This window comes from Adiantum capillus-veneris, chromosome 29 (genome assembly GCF_014529385.1).
Source record: "Adiantum capillus-veneris isolate H3 chromosome 29, ASM1452938v2, whole genome shotgun sequence".
Classification (NCBI taxonomy): Eukaryota; Viridiplantae; Streptophyta; class Polypodiopsida; order Polypodiales; family Pteridaceae; genus Adiantum; species Adiantum capillus-veneris.
Genome location: NC_140959.1, coordinates 56,407,426 through 56,421,260, shown reverse-complemented (window position 1 = coordinate 56,421,260; position 13,835 = coordinate 56,407,426). Strand labels below are relative to the sequence as shown.

The window sequence follows — 13,835 nt, the reverse complement described above, 5'->3', positions numbered from 1 at the left end:
CTATTTGTTCCCCTAGAAAGAGAGAGAAGGGGGAAAAGGGGGGGGGGGGGGGGGGGGGGGGCTTTCTCTCCATTTTCATGCGCGACCATAAAGTAACCCTATATTTTTTTATTTTATTTTTTTAAATCTCAAAATCTCACTTTTCACTCTCCAAAAGCTCTCCTAACCAAATACATGGTCGAAAAACTATTTTCTTTGACCAAAATTTGCATTTCTCAGCAGTACCTTCTATTCTACATCTTCTCTCTCCCCTTTAGCCTCCAAGCTTTCCATAGCTGCAGCACATAGCAAAGATTTCCGTAGATGCACCACTTGTCTCCCCCTTTCATCCACACCATCCCTTTGAACTAGTTCTTCTCCCCTTACTCCCCATTGAACCACTTCTCCCCCTCCCTTCAAGCTTTCCATAGCTGCACCACCTGTTTCCCCCTTTCACCACACCATCCATTTGAACTACTTCTTCTTAGCTTGTTTCCCATTCAACCACTTCTCCTCCTCACTTCATTCCTGAAGCAACAGGCTTCTCTCTCTAACACCACAACTCTTCTTCTTATGGTGCTACCATGTCAACCCCCTCCACTTCAAAGAAGCCAAAGGATGAGATAGAGGTGGTTTGCTTGCATAACACTAGGGATTCTGATCGGGAATGTGTGCCGCAAGTGTTTTCAAAAGGATCTTGGGTCTTCATGCAGCCTGCAGCTATCGGGACTCATCAAGTTTGAAACCGTGGTAACCTTGAAGGACATTGGAAGAAGAGACTTCTTGGTTTCAAGAACCATATAGTTAATGGCACAATGGCCATTTTTCAACACGCGTACTCTTGGCGTTCCATGCGCTTGAGAAATCAAAGCTCAAGAGATTTCCCAATACATTATAAGTCGTAAAACATTGTTGGTTGCGGATTGTAAACGCTTGTTATTTGTTTTTGACTGGATAGTTTTTGGTGTTGTCATAGATATATTCCCATCCAACTTTGTTGAGGAGCAACCAATCAAGAGTCTCACAAAAACCTTCAAAGCTCTTCATGCCGACATTGGTGTTATGATGATGCGTCCAACTTGCCACCTTCGATTCTGCTGCAACGCAGAATCTTCTTCTACTCACACACGTATGTAGTGCTGGCCTCGAAGGATGGATATGGTAAGATCATTGTTGTTGACAAAGTTTCATTACTGAGCCTGGAATGACCACAACCCGATGCGTGGTCACTCTTCTCAGTGAAGGAGAAGATGCTTTCTAATATTTTCTCTTCATTAAAATTTGGGAAGGCTTCCATATTAGTAGGGCTCAATTGGTGCTTCCCCGTGCATGTTTTTGTACACTTGTTCAAAACATTGCCATTCAATGTCACACCTACTATGTTTTGTAGCAAGAATGTTATGTATGAAGCACTAAAATTGGTATTTGGAGATAATAGGGGAATGGTTGAGGGAGTGCACCAAGGAGATAAATACAAGTGTAACATGGATGCTTCAGGTATAGGGATACAATATTTGAAAGTGCACACTACTTTGTACCTACGTTTCCACTATGAGCGTTGAATGTGTAATAGGGGAAAGTGGATACCCTCACAATCCACAGTTGCTAATTTTGTGACATTTGCCATGCCCTTTACTTTGTCAAATGGTGTTTTTGAGATTGTGCAAGTTAGTGAACGCTGGACTCTCACCAACATATGGGAACACTTGATTATCTTGGGATACAAAGATATCAAAGATGCTTACTTTCTTCTCAATCGGCAAAAGGTCAGTTCAAATTTTATGTTGTCTACATGTGCCAATTTTTAGTCTTATTAAAAGCATTTTTGTTGTTTCAGATTGGTAGGGAGATGGAGGTAGCCATGAAAGTGCAAGAGGAGTGGAGAGTTGGCAGCGCACTGTCTTTAAGTTGATTTGATAGACCAATGTAACCAACTCTAATGCCACGTTGTAAATCATTTTGTTTAATGGAAATTTTTACTTTTTTTTGCCGTTATAGTATCACCTTCATTAATTAAGTTTTTTTCATTTTGTTTGGGTTTTGTGTGCGCACCCATGTGTGTTTGTATGTATATCAAAGAGCTTTGGGATGGTATCTTTTTCTGCAGTGGGCCGTGCGGGGGGGGGGGGGGTATATAAAGGGGGGGGAGCTTCTTATTTGTCTTCCAACGCTTGAGAGTGAGACTGCACAGACAAGGCATCCTATATTAGACAACAAAGTTGTCATGATATGCAATACAACATTTGAAAGAAACAATTATGAAACGTTTCACAAATAAGTCTGACGAGAGAGAGAGAGAGAGAGAAGGGGGGAAATCGGGTTGTTATGTGTCCATTCAAAATGAATGTTTTTGAAATATTTGACCTCTTAAGTTTTTACACAGCTTCTATACTCTCCAAAGAGGGGGATTTAACATTTGAGAGTTTTTCATTTCATGTTTTTTTTTGACAATTTCAACAAATTTTTGAGTTTTTTTAACCAAACATGTTTCATAGCATAAAGTATCTATTTAATGTAATTTTCAATCATCATAAGACTCCATATATGTGTGGTTGACTAAGAGAGAAAGTATAAATTCTAGAGAGATAATATCTATGCACGTTACCATTGGAAGAAGAGATTATAGACCCTAGAGAGAGAAAATGACTTCTCTTCTAAAATCTTTAGAGAGATGAAGTAAAATTCTAGAGTTGTATGTCACTATGCACACCAATTCAAAGCTTATATAACTTTCGACTACCAAAATAAACCCTAAACCTTGACTATATAACTTTCGACTACCCAAATAAACCCTAAACCTTGACTACATTGGTAAGCTAACAAAATTCCGGCAGCATAAGGACGTGAAAATGAAAAAAAAATCCCCATTCCATACTTGCTTCCGTGCAGCAGTCCAATGCTCTTGGGACGAAGAAAATACACACACAAAAGAATATGTGTTGGTATATCATTGTGCACACCAATCCAAATCTTGCCTAACTTTCATTTAGCTTTGTAAACATGAAACTATGATTACTTTTCCAAACATGATCAACACCAGAAAACATGATTATATTGACAAGCTATCAAAATTTCGGCAGCATAACGGCGTGAAAATGCAAACAAAAAAATCCCAATTCCATACTTGCTTCCGTGCAGCAGTCCAATGCTCACGAGAAGAAGAAATTACATATGCAAAAATATTTGTGTTGGTATATTACTTTGGTAAATCCAAAGCTCCCACCTAACTTTTGTCTAGCATAATAAAGATGAACTCATGATTGCATTGATAAAGATGGTCAACACCAACAACATGTCTTCAATCAAACCAAAAAAGTGGCACCCAAACACCATAGTCATACGTGGTCCCATACATATCATAGACTAGAAAACACCATAGACAATACCAATGTAGATGTCAATCAAGGGTAATGTGATCCGGTCTATATTGTTGCCAGTCGGTCTTCTCGCCTCTATTTGCATCAACTACTGGAATAGAACTTGCACATCGAGCCTTGAGCGTGATAGATGCTGTTGAAATACCCGTGGATCACTATCTATGCAGAGACAATGTTTAGACAACTCATCATAGACATAGCCCAAGCCACCGCATCTAGAAAAGATATCAACAACGTAGGTGTGTTCCGTAGTAAATGTCCGCACGAGTCAGCTGAAAAAAGAAAAAAAACATGCACTTTTTTACTTTATGTAACATAGTCTAACAAGATATAGTAGGAAGCATATCTTCTTACCAAAAGAATTCAAGGCTATGCACGGTGGCACCTCTAAGAGCACGTCCTCCAATATACTCTCCGTCAGCACGCTCCTCTAGTATTTCGGACTTGGCATCGAAAGAGTTGTTGTCCATGCTCTCTCCATCTCATCGATCGTAGATAGGATGTTGACCCTTATGATAAAACAATCCTAGCAATAGTGTTTCCACTTACAAATTACAATTAGAATGTGATCTAATTGAAGAAAACTATGAGCATGCTTTTTCAATCAGCAAATAACTTTAGTTACTCTCTCAATCTCAATGGTCTTTTGCACATAACCAACGGGGATCAAAATAAGGATGGTGTGCATCATTTTGAATCCCACCTCAATAGCATGGCCAGAAACAATGCTAAAGTGATTAGTGGAGCTTAAGGTGATGTACCACCCATTGTCTGCCACATACTTAGAAGCTATTATGGTCACTTTCTTACTCAATATTTTAGAGAATTGATTTCATGGAGGGACGTGCTTATTACACATTGTTAATTTATTTAAAGCTCCAAAAATGTCATAGACTAGAGGTGCCAATTGAGGTTTTGAAGAATGCATACCTCGTTCTCCGAAAATTTCTCAACTTAAAAAATTATTGGAAAACCCGCAATGAAAAATCTACAAACAAAAGAGAGGCCACTGCATTACTCTTTTCCCCATCAACATTGGCTGAATGTAGAAAATCCAAGATCTTGCATACAATCAAACATATGTATTTCAAACATTCACACCACACACCACATAGTCAATCTTTCTTCTCACATGTATTTACCATTTCTCATCAGCGAGAGAAATTTTGTAAACATATGTCATGTTGCCAATAACAATCACATCATAATCTATGGAGGGCACTACATAATCTAAAAATAAAATATTTCATCAAGACTTGTTGAGTAGACAGAAAGTGATAGCTAGATATCTTTACAAGCAAGGTTACTTGTGGAACGTTGAGCACCTATTTTGTTCTTTTTGGGGGACTTCTTGGGCTTCTTGGATTTAACAAAGTCCAATCGTTTCCTTACAGAGGAGATTGTACTAGTGTTTACTCTTTTTGAGAGGTGGATTTTTTGGAAGCCGAACCAATCTCTCAATACCCTCTTCTTTTCTTTCAAGAACGTACTCTAATGTAAACAAGAATATGTTTCTCTCACAAACTTAGTCTAAATAATATGAGCACTTGGTCGCGTGGATAGGTGCCTCGAGTGTAATCTAAACACCAAGGGAAATACTCAATTTCCCAAGCAATCAAACCATGATCTCTCATCCATAGTGGATACATACACTCCTTAGAAGAGAGATCCCTCCAACTTTCAACAACAATTGGCCAACAAAATTTGATCATAAAGCTAAATCAACCATCTACATAAAATGCATTTAAGTTTCTTTGAGCTCCTTTACATAGTGACTTATTTATTATACAAACTCTAAGTGCAAAATAGAATATCAACCATAAAGATATCAATTGTATTACCTGAATAAAACTCTCCTCGAAGATTCCATATCTGGAATTTTTTCATCCGACTCTTTTGTGTTGAGAGCTTACTCCAAAGCTCCATAAAAGCTTTATCAATGTGCTCCCTCAACCGATGATGAAACCATGCTTCAAAGCCTCCGGAAGTTCATCAATCATTTTCCCTTTGACCTTAAGCATTGCTTCAAGATACTTCCCCAATACCATTCTTTATGCAAGTACATTCTAAATTTCATGGCACTAATACAACACTTAGAAGTAGCATCATCTACATGGCAATGCATCAAAGAGTGCAACATTTCCTTTTCCCTATAAAGAAAACAATAAACAAACCATAAATGCATTGATTCATTTGATGATTTCATGTGCATTTCTGGGCCAACGATTATTACCTCTCCGATGATATTTTAGAAGTTGCCAAAGAGTAGACCTTGTCTCTTATAAGGCTCACCTGGTCCTTTTCTCTTACCCAATTGAAGTTAATAACAAAGAGAAGAACCCTTGGCCATTGGAGGGGTTGGAAATAGCCAACATCTATGTTGCATTTGCACCAACTAGAACAGCTAGTATGATGAGGAATGCTGCGAGACTAGAGCTAGACTTCAGAGGGAGGTGCTTGTGGGGGACATCACTCACAGACATTCATAGATTGACTTTCTGCGCAAAAGAAGAGGGCATTTTTGGCTTGCCTAGAGCAGGACCTATACCAGCTATTCTTGAGTCAGGACTCACGTGAGGCATGGTGGCTCTTTCATGAGACCCCCCCCCCCCCCCTTTTTCCATTACCTCTACAGAGGCATGGGGCCAGTTTGCGTCATCTCTGTATACAGTTCCTAGACAGCCGCCCCTCTCCAACCCCCCCATCCATGTCCCCACACATTTGCTTTTTTCACCGCTAAGATGGTGAGGAAGGTCATTGACAAGATGAAGACTGGGAGAGCATATGATCATGATGGCTTTGTGGCTGAGCACTTCATGCAGGCAGAGATCTACCTAGCAGAGCTTCTAGCAATTTATGTTTAACCGTACCATGTCTGAGGGCTTGCTTGATACTTGAAGCCTATCTACTATTGTACCTATCTTCAAGTCAAGAGACCCTATGGAGCCTGGGAATTATCACACTATCATGATCGGACACACACAAGCACGGTTGTACGCATCCATTCTTAAGCAGCAGCTGAACAGATGTGCAGAGAGAGAGAGGATACGGGCAGCCGGGTAGGCAGGGTTTAGGAGAGGCTTTTCTACTCTTGACCGTATCTTGACACTCAGATCCATCATTGAGGAGGGTAGATCACATCGGAGACGGATCTATTGTAGCTTTGTGGACTTCCACAAAGCATTTGACACAGTATCCAGAGCTAGATTGATGCACAGATTACAGGAGATGGGAGTACCCACAAAGCTCATTTGGGGAGTCATGGAATTATACAGGTCAGTAGTGGGGCATGTACGCACCCTAGAGGGCCTTTCTACAGCGGTTCACTCCACTATTGGGGTGAAGCAGGATTGCCTGCTCTCTCCTACTCTATTTGGTATGTATGTGGGTGAGGTTTCTTACTACATTGAGAGAGCTGGTGATAGAGGTGCATAGCTGGCAAGGACATGGATTCCACTATTGTTATATGCTGATAATATTTTGTTGATCTCCAACTCTCTGGAGGGGATGCAACGTCACTTGGATGCTTTGCATAGGTTCGCCCAAGAAAGTGGTTTGTCTGTCAACCTTGGTTAAACCAAGGTCATGGTATTTTCTACCACCCCGTAGTGGATCAACAGGTCAGTGCCCGCATTCACATATGACCAGGAGACAGTGGAGCATACAAATGCTTACACTTACCTTGGAGTGGTGTTCAGTGGACCAGCATTTTCATTGAGGAGAGCAGTAGAGACTAGACTGACCAGAGCCCACGCAGCATTGGGTAGATTGGAGAGGATGTGTTCATGTTCAGTTTCAGAAGCCTCGGATGAAGCTCTGACTCTTTGACACTTTGGTGGCTTCTGCATTGCTCTATGGAGCTGAGATTTGGGGACCGTCATTGGACCATCACGAGAGGACAAATCCCCTAATTCTTTCAAGATAAATATTAAAACACGAAGCAAAGGTTTCAATTAATACATCCACGAAAATATATAAGCTTTGTTTAGTGCATCATATAATTAAAATAAGTTGTTTACAACATTAGGCGTATGCATCAAACTTGAAAGTATAATTTATTGATTGCTAGTGTATAATTATTTAAATATATTAGTTAAGAATAAATCTCTCCTCAATCTTCCACCACATTAGAGCCAGAGATATCCACCAAATTGATAGTACATTTACACATGAGAAGATGGTCAATCTCACCCTGCAAAACGGCTCTCCGCGTGTTGTCATTGTAGCCCCATGTCTCCCACACTGCTAGAGCACTTTTCATTGTCTCATTGCCTTGATCGAGTTCCTGGTCTCCAATGTTGCAAGCACGGTTTAGATGGTTGAACATTCTAATGGCTTTGTTTGTGTCATGCTCCCTCTGCTTCTTCTTTTCTTCAAGGGGTGCATTGGGGGGAAGTTTATGAAGCTCTTCGTGGATTTTTTCAACGACCTCATTCCCGGTAGTTGCATACCCTGTAGGCAATGTGATAAGAAGAGGGAAAATAAAGAAATCTCTCTTGATTGGCACAATAGAGTCAATTGTGTTGCATATGCTGCCTGACTCTATATCATTTATATAAGTTGAAGCAGCATGGTCTCAAAAAGCATCTGATAGTGCCATGAGTGGCGCAAGGTCTCGCAGGCATGTGTTAGTGCCATGAGGGGTCACAATTCGCAAAAATCATATGCTAGTGCCATGAGTAGTTCCAAATTGCATCTACTAGTGCCATGAGTGACCACCACTAACTGCTTTAGTGTAGTGTGCAAGAATATATGCTTGATATATGCACTATGAATATTATGTTCCTATCATTGCACAAATGACCTTTCAACTATTGTGCAAATGATTTTCTCTCTTGGCTGCTCTCTCTCTCTCTCTCTCTCTCTCTCTCTCTCTCTCTCTCTCTCTCTCTTTGTCGTTGTCGTTGTCGTTGTCGATAGTCTCACACCCCTATCCTATCTCTATTCCACAAGTATGTTTTTCTCTCTCCATCTAATCCTTCTTCTCTCCCCTTCCCTCAGTACTTATTTCACCTACCTCAATGCCACCATAGAGAGCGTACATATGAGAGAGCTCCATGCTTATATAAAATCAAAAAATCATAAGCTTTAGCCAAAAAACACGAATTGATTAACTCGCAAATAAAATTAATTCTCCAAATAGTTGTGTCTCAAAGATAACTTTTTTATCCACCCACTCATGCTTCCACCCAACTATTATTGTATGTCCAAGCAAACAATTGTAATCATTATTGAGCATTGAATGAAATTTTTATATAAATACATGCAAGAGGTAAATGCTCACTTTTGCACGAGGAAGTTTGTACCGGCCTAGTGATGTTTGCATATCTTCTTCTTGTATGTCCCCTCCTCTCTCTTGCACAAGTAGCACTCCTTTTTAGGAGGTACTTATGTACATGCTCTCATGTTCTCTCTATCTTGATCTCCAAATGTGTATCACATCCGATCTCGTGTATGTATGATTTGCCAAGTATGTATGTTGATGATTTTATTGTCTATCTGCATGCTATTTTTTGTATTTGCAGAGTTACCATGCTACTGTCTTTTGTAATGGTATCAAAACCCATATAACACTCTTGGTAATGTGAATGCTACAAATACAAAGATTTTTACAAGCTATAGCATACGTTGCTCTTGATAAGCTTTAATCACTCATAATCAAGTCAAAATCTTGTTAATTTTTCACTGCAAAATTGTTTGCAATGAGCATCTTTTGCATGCGATAGAGTTTGTGAAACATGAGTAGGAAGAGATGCATGGCCAAAGTATAAGCAGTGTCATAATAACTAATATATAATTCTCTGAAATGATTTTCTCATGTTAAACTGATCATTTAATATGGGGAAGTGCCAGGGGAGAAAAAGCTAGAATATTGGTTAAGCTGCTAGACCAGCCACAGTAGAGATCCAAAGGAGGGAAAATAGGGATCCAAAGGGGGGCCATCTGCAAAAGAGCAATGTGCAACAATGGGATTTAAAGACCCTAAGGTTCAGCCCATTAAGACTTCCAAATTGCTAAGGTTCCAAAATTCAAAGGTTGTGTTCAAAGGTCAAAGCTTGGGAAAATTGGATGCTTTGTATGTGTACAAAAATTCTTCAATGAGTCCTACATAGGAGGGGCCGAGCCCTGGAAGTAGGGGATGAGAGAGAAACACACACACACTCACAAGCTTCCTTTACACAAAGGGAATGAGGGACACATGTCAGCTCCCTAGCCCAGATGCCCACAAGGTGTACTCAAATCCTATTGGATGGCCATCAAGGTGGACCAATGAGAATTAGGCTAGAGTAAATCTAGTTTAATTAATTTAAAAACACTTAATAAAAGAACCAATAAGGATTAATCTCTCTAGAAGACTATTGGACAGTTCCCAAGGGGTCCAATGAGCATTCAACAGCCCAATGGCTTGCCTGATTCCTATTGGCCAGGAGACAAAGGGTCAAATGAGAGTTTAGTTGCATTAATTAAGTACCTAAGTCTCTCACAAAAGGGGAAAGGGAGACACATGTCAGAAGGCTATCACTTATGCTCCTAAAATCCTATTGGCTAAGCTTGGAGAGGTCCAATGGGGTGTCAGGAAGAGGAAATAGCATGAGGGGTTGACCAAGAGAGAGAGGGGGACTGATTTTCTCAAGTCATTATTCCACAAACACTCACACAAGCTCATGTGTGAAGCAAGAAGACTTTCTCTCTCCTTCTCAAGCTTTAATGGAAAGCTTATCACCTACTCCAAGCTTGCGAGAAGGGAGGCCTACACCAACAACTCTTGGCTTTGTGATGCAAATCCAACCAAGAGCCAAGCTTCAATGCATGCTCATCTCCTCTACCATGCTGATTACTAAGCTATGCTATGCTGATATGAGTGATTATGTGAGGAGATGTACATCTTTCTTGTAAGACTACTCCTTCCTCTCAATTTACTCTCATACCCCGCTAGCTCTCACCATCTTCGAAGGTGTGTGAGGTCTTGGGCCTGAGACTGTGAGGGAAGTGATGTTGTGGTTTATAAGTGTTTTGCTTAGCGCTTGAAGCTTCCATCTTCATTGCACTAGCTAGTATTGAAGGAACACAAATAATTGTATTGTAAAATGTCTCTCTTGATGGGAGAAACCTATAATACAAAGCCTTTTGGAGGGGGGACTGGCTCCATGTAAATCCGGTCCTCAACTATTGTCCATAGCTTAATTTCTCTCTCTTTTGAAGTATTTTCCATGCTATCTAACTAGGTGTTATGCTTTTTGTTGCTCTCTCCACCCAAGCACTCTTGTTATGCTCATTAGGAATCTATTCTAATGAAATGCTCACTATGTTCATGCTATTTTTTGCTACACACAAGTTACTAGGCCATTAAATGTCACAAGCAGATCCTTTGAATTAAGTCTTGAAAGGAGTATAGTTGGTTTCTTGTAGTAGGCATGTTTAGCATGCATAGATAACACTAGCATGCTACACGTCATGGTAAGAGGAAGACATAGGAGAAGAATAAGAAAAGGAGAGAAATTTTTAGGTCGTAGGACCAAGCTCAGTAAGTAGTAGGAGATTTTAATGTTGTAGGATCAATCTTAGGAGATAGTCAAGATCTCCCCTTGTTTTTAGATGTGAGACAAAAAAGCAAAGATGTGCAAAAGGAGCTTAAGCATGAGGCTAAACTAAAAGAAGAGGATCAATCAAAGGGCATGGGAAGGATAAGAGACAAAAAAAAAAAATATTTTATTTTTGATTAATTTCAAGGGGTATCAAATTCATTGCACCCTAAGAGAGAAAAACCATGAAGAGGGTGCAGGAGTAGCACATACATCCTAACGTGCAAGGGTGGCTAATTGCAACACTTAGCTGCCATCTAGCAAGTGCTCTTGGCAAATAACATCGCCAAACCATTCTCAACAAGGAACCAACAATTTTACCTTCACCTACAACCAATTTTAACTTCACCTACAACCAATTTCAGCATACAACTAGAGACCCAAATTAAATGCCCAATTTTTACTACCTAAAATGAGAGGGAGAGAGAGTAGGTCCTAGACACTATCACCCTCTTTGAAACATGCAAATTTACCATTTTTTTTTTTTAGTTGGAAAGAGGAAGATGGAAAATGATCTAGATATACATAGGAACCGTGATGAAGAGGCCAATCAATGAGATGGCCTACCAACTCAAGCTGCCCAGCCATTGGCTCATACACAATGATTTTCATGTGAGCCTACTAAAGCCTTACAAAGGAGAGCCACCTCAAGAACCAACTATTGAAGACCCACCGGAGATCGAGGACCAAGAAGAGGTGTTGCAGCTCGAGTCCATTCTCCGACATGAAGACATGGTATTAAGAGGCGGTAAGACTATCCGACGATATCTTATTAAGTTTAAGAATCATCCTTTTGAAAATGCTAGGGATGCAAGGCATACAATTAAAGGATAACCTAAACCTTGTCAACGTTTACAATGCTTCCCTAGAGTAAGCAAATGTACAAATGTTTAAAATGAACAAAGTGTTTGTCTTATAAGACTCTCTTTTTCTTTATTGTGCACAAATGTTAAGTACCATGGATGCTTAGATCAAGTTTGTGGAGACGACGTCTCCCAAACACCAAGTAGAGCTTGTCACTCTACTATGGACGATTGATAGGACTAATGTGCAGACATGCTTGCGGCAACTTAGGCTCTCAAGTGCCAAATGGATTAGTCATCCATTCTGGAACGATGTCGTAGGGTAACATAGGGATCCTCTACCCGTTAGGAAAAGGACTAATGAATAGGCTTTATCTTCTCCTACCCCATAGTCGAGGAAGACTATATTTTCAAGAGAGAGGTAATGACATAATAACTAATATCCAATTCTCGTAATGATTTTGTTAAACTGATCATTTAATATGGAGAAGTGCCAGGGGAGAAAAAGCTAGAATATTGGTTAAGCTGGCAGATCGGCCATAGTAGGGATCCAAAGGAGGGAAAATAGGGATCCAAAGGGGGGCCCATCTACAAAAGAGCAATGTGCAACAATGGGCTTTAAAGACCCTAAGGTTCATCCCATTAAAACTTCCAAAATGCTAAGGTTCTAAAATTTAAAGGTTGTGTCCAAAGGTCAAAGCTTAGGAAAATTGGATGCTTTGTATGTGTACAAAAAGTCTTCAATGAGTCCTACATAGGAGGGGGCGAGCCCTCGAAGTAGGGGATGAGGAGGTAAAGAGAGTTGTGAGTGAGATAGCTAAAAAGCATTTCATTCTTAGATTTTCTCATTTCTTTCACAGTGCTATATCATTTTTTGTTTGGACTTTTTTTTGTATGTTTTGTTCGATGAAGGTCTTAAGGATTTCTTATATCTTCTTGTGTTATCTGTTTTTATCTAGATTCTCCTGTTGGATCCCTTAATTTTCAATGTTTGGTTGGCATAGTCATGCACGACACTAGCGATTGTAAGCCATGGTTTGCCTAAAAGCATCCCATATGCTCCTTGTACATCTAGAACTAAGAAGTTGGTCTTGAATTTCTCCTTCCCTACTCTGATTTGCATGTTCTTAATTAGTCATGTGGCCTAGACTACCATATGGTCAGCCATTCTAACTCTAAATGGTACTAGCTCAAATTGTGGATCCCTAGTTTCTACCTTAGATGCTCACCTAGGATGTTGACCCCAGATCCCCCATCCAGTATTACTCTTGATAACGGTTCCCACTACTTCCTTAGCTTAAAATCAACCTGAATGAATGTACCTCATCATCCATGATGGCTGCCAAGTCCACTGCTCTTGATTCAACCTCTACCTTTCTTTTATGTCTAATGAACTTTGCAACTTCTGGTAATGTGCGTCTGATATCATCTAGTTTTACGGTAAACTTTTTAATCCTTTCACAAACCTTCACACATATTTTGTCATGTTCATACTAGAGCTACAATCTGAATTGGAAGTTTTCTCCTCTTGGCTGTCTTCACAATTCTACTAGGCTAACTTCCCTTGTCCAGTTTTTGGATGACCATGTGATAAGACTTTCTGACTGGTCCTTCATCAGTTTGTTACCTCTCTCTCCTTTGTCATAAGTTCTCTTCCTGTGCCCTTGAAGGTTGAGGCTTTAGTTTTTGAATTTTCCAGGTATTTGAACACTTTGGCTGTTCCAACATCTTGTTTGCCAGATTCTTTGTAATCTTGGTTGCCAGCTTTTGTTATTCTTGCCATTCATCAACTACCTTCTCTTTGCCTTTTGCCTTCCATATGGTTTTTGGGTGCTCCCATTTGTTGGTCTCAACAATTTTCTTCTTTTCAGGTTCATCTGGAATTTCTTCAATTACAACCACTTTACTTTTGGTCACCACCTTTACTAGCACTGGCTCAAGTGCCTTCTGTTCAAGTCCGCCTGGTTTGGCAGCTTCCGAGCATTAAGCTACAAAGTGACCATATTTCCCACATGTATAATAGTTTAAGATTCTTTTTTAAAAGTCGCCTCTACCCTGGCCAGTAGCCCCCTCGTACTTGCCTTTGCCCCGGC

At 40.0% G+C, this 13,835-nt stretch overlaps 1 pseudogene; it reads right to left on the bottom strand.

Moving 5' to 3' along the window:
- Positions 1–3,219: 3,219 nt before the first annotated feature.
- LOC147419233 (uncharacterized) lies at positions 3,220–13,525 on the bottom strand (annotated as a pseudogene).
- Between the last annotated feature and the right edge of the window lie 310 nt (positions 13,526–13,835).